Source organism: Arachis ipaensis, chromosome B4 (assembly GCF_059453495.1).
Source record: "Arachis ipaensis isolate K30076 ecotype BB chromosome B4, ASM5945349v1, whole genome shotgun sequence".
Taxonomy (NCBI): Eukaryota; Viridiplantae; Streptophyta; class Magnoliopsida; order Fabales; family Fabaceae; genus Arachis; species Arachis ipaensis.
In genome coordinates, this window is record NC_142439.1 from 101,516,058 (window position 1) to 101,519,561 (window position 3,504).

The window sequence follows — 3,504 nt, forward strand, 5'->3', positions numbered from 1 at the left end:
TCCTCCTCCTCCCTTGTAGGTTCGGCCATGATGGTCAAATCAATGGCCTTGCACTCTCTCTTTGGATTTTCTTCTGTATTGCTTGGAAGGGTACTAGGAGGAGTTTTAGTGACCCTTTTACTCAGCTGGCCCACTTGTGCCTCCAGATTTCTAATGGAGGACCTTGTTTCATTCATGAAACTTAAAGTGGCCTTAGATAGATCAGAGACTATATTTGCTAAGTTAGATGGATTCTGCTCAGAGTTCTCTGTCTGTTGCTGAGTGGATGATGGAAAAGGCTTGCTATTGCTAAACCTGTTTCTTCCACCATTATTAAAGCCTTGTTGAGGCTTTTGTTGATCCTTCCATGAGAAATTTGGATGATTTCTCCATGAGGGATTATAGGTGTTTCCATAGGGTTCCCCCATGTAATTCACCTCTGCTATTGCAGGGTTCTCAGGATCATAAGCTTCTTCTTCAGAAGATGCCTCTATAGTACTGTTGGATGATTCCTTCAATCCATTCAGACTCTGAGAGATCATATTGACTTGCTGAGTCAATATCTTATTCTGAGCCAATATGGCATTCAAAGTATCAATTTCAAGAACTCGCTTCCTCATAGGGGTCCCATTACTCACAGGATTCCTTTCAGAAGTGTACATGAACTGGTTATTTGCAACCATGTCAATGAGTTCTTGAGCTTCTGCAGGCGTTTTCTTTAGGTGAATGGATCCACATGCAGAATGGTCCAGTGACATCTTTGATAGCTCATACAGACCATCATAGAATATATCCAGGATGGTCCATTCTAAAAGCATGTCAGAAGGACACTTTTTGGTCAGTTCCTTATATCTCTCCCAAGCTTCATAGAGGGATTCACCTTTCTTCTATCTAAAGGTTTGGACATCCACTCTAAGCTTACTAAGCTTTTGAGGAGGAAAGAACTTGGCTAAGAAAGCCTTGACCAGCTTATCCCAAGAGTTCAGGCTATTTTTAGGTTGAGAGTCCAACCATACTCTAGCTCTGTCTCTTACAGCAAACGGGAAAAGCATAAGCCTGTAGACCTCGGGATCAACCCCATTGGTCTTTACAGTATCACAGATCTGCAAGAATTCAGTTAAGAACTGAAAGGGATCTTCAGATGGAAGTCCATGGAACTTGCAGTTCTGTTGCATCAGAGAAACTAATTGAGGTTTAAGCTCAAAGTTGTTTGCTCCAATGGCAGGAATTGAGATGCTTCTTCCATGTAAATTGGAATTAGGTGCAGTAAAGTCACCAAGCATCTTCCTTGTATTATTATTATTTTCGGCCATGTCTCCTTCTTTTTCAAAATTTTCAGTCAGATTTTCTCCAGAGAGTTGTGCTTTAGCTTCCCTTAACTTCCTCTTCAGAGTCATTTCAGGTTCAGGATCAGCTTCAACAAGAATGTTCTTATCATTGTTCCTGCTCATATGAAAAAGAAGAGAACACAAAAGAAAATATAGAATCCTCTATGTCACAGTATAGAGATTCCTTATGCAAGTATAAGAAGAGAAGAATGTAAGAAGGAGAAGAGGAAAAATTCTGATGGTATTTTTTGTGGAAAAACGAATTTTCCAAAACACCCAAATCTCACCGGCAAGTATACCGGGTCGCATCAAGTAGTAAAACTCACGTGAGTGAGGTCGATCCCACAGGGATTGATAGATCAAGCAACTTTAGTGGGTGATTAGTTTAGTCAAGCTAACATTAAAGTGAATTGTGTGAAATTGTAGCCAACAGAAAGTAAATAGCAATGAATTTAAAGTTGCAGAATGTAAATTGGCAAGAAACTTAAAGAGCAAGAAATGTAAATTGCAAGAATCTTAAATGACAAGAAATGTAAATTGCATGAAATATAAAGGGGAGTGGGTGCTGGAAATGTAAAATTCAACAAGAAAGTGTAAATAGAAATCAAACAGAGAAGTAAAAGATGCAGCAGATTCAAACAGATTTGGAAAATCACTTGAAAAATCAAAACAGAAAGCAGCTTGGCTCAATTGCAAAATCTAAATGAGAGGTTGAAGATCTCAGGAGCTCAATGAGACTAGAAAACAAGTCTAGATCTCAATCCCTTCCTTGATCCAACAACAAACAGATTGAAGAAGAAATAGAGATGAAAGCAGTAAAGAGAGCTTTGATTCAAATCACAATTCACTGAAATTATGCAGACAAGCAAATAGAGAGAATTCTCAAGGTGAGATTGAAACAGAATTTCTTCAATTCTCAACCCAAGATTCAAAACAAAAAGGAAAAACTAAAAGAGAGAGCTCTCTAATCCTAGTGCTCCCTAGTGGAGCCAGCCTCTATACTCTCTAATGGAGCTCACCTCTTTTTGAAATGAAATTAATGCCTTTATATAGGCTTTTACAAAATGAAAATGAAAAAATGAAAATAATATTTACAAAATGAAATTCCTAATCTAGCTTCTCTGTGTGCCTTTGAGTCATGTGGGCTTTGCTTACTTTGGAGTGGAATTGGGTTGAAGATGGATCCGGATGGCATTAGTCTTGAGAAGAAATCCGCTTGCAATTTGGACTTTGGAACATTCACGTTTGAGTCAACGTTTGAGGCAAACGTTGACTCAAACGTCTTCGTGAAGGCATTATGCAGAATGGCCATTTTGCTGTCACTCACGTCTGGGTTCACGTTTGAGGTCAAACGTGAGCTCAAACGTGATTTCCTCCAAGGCATTCTTTGGCCAACGTTTGACCTCACGTTTGAGGCAAACGTTGGCGCAAACGTGGGCTCCCCTCCAGGGCATCCATCTAGCAACATTTGGTCCTTAAAGATGCCTTTCACTCATGCCTCAATTTCGTGCAAAATACGGATTTCCATATATCGTTGGAAAGCTCTAAATGTCAGCTTTCTAACCCTACTAGAATCATCTTAATTGGACATCTACAACTCAAGTTATGCTCCTTTGAAGGGGACAAGGTCGCTGGTGTTGCTGTCACTCACGTTTGACCCCACGTTTGAGGTCAAACGTGAACGCAAATGTTGGGAACATTGCCCGTTTTGGAGGCTCAAACGTGCTGTCCACCCCATGCTATTATATATTGTTGGAAAGCCTTGAATGTCTACTTTCCAATGCCGTTAGAAGAGCATCATTTGGAGCTCGACAACTCGAGTTATACTCCGTCGAAGGTGCAGAGGTCAGTTGGCCTCACTGCAGGTTGACACCATGTTCGTTTATGCATATTTCGGGGCAGTTTTCTCCCTCAATTTTAGTGTCCACCATGCAGTTCCATATATGCTTGGAAAGCTCTTGATTCCTACTTTCCAATGGTTTTAGAATCACCTCATTTGGAGCTCTGTAGCTCAAGTTATTCTTGTTGGAAGTATGCCCCCTTCAGGCTGTGGAGAGCAACATTTCCCAAGGTATTTCTTAGCCAACGTTTGACCTCACGTTTGAGGCAAACGTTGGCGCAAACATTGAGCTCCTGGGTGGCTGTGCTGATGAAGCTTCCTTGATTTGGTCATGGGCCACGCTTTTAAAAGCGTGGC

At 40.7% G+C, this 3,504-nt stretch overlaps 1 non-coding gene across 1 annotated transcript; it reads left to right on the forward strand.

Annotated features, from left to right (window-relative positions):
* The first annotated feature begins 791 nt into the window (after positions 1 to 791).
* On the forward strand, positions 792 to 899 carry LOC148568593 (small nucleolar RNA R71). The gene has a single exon (XR_015881494.1). It is a non-coding gene; the product is annotated as a small nucleolar RNA R71 (small nucleolar RNA).
* Positions 900 to 3,504: the final 2,605 nt, after the last annotated feature.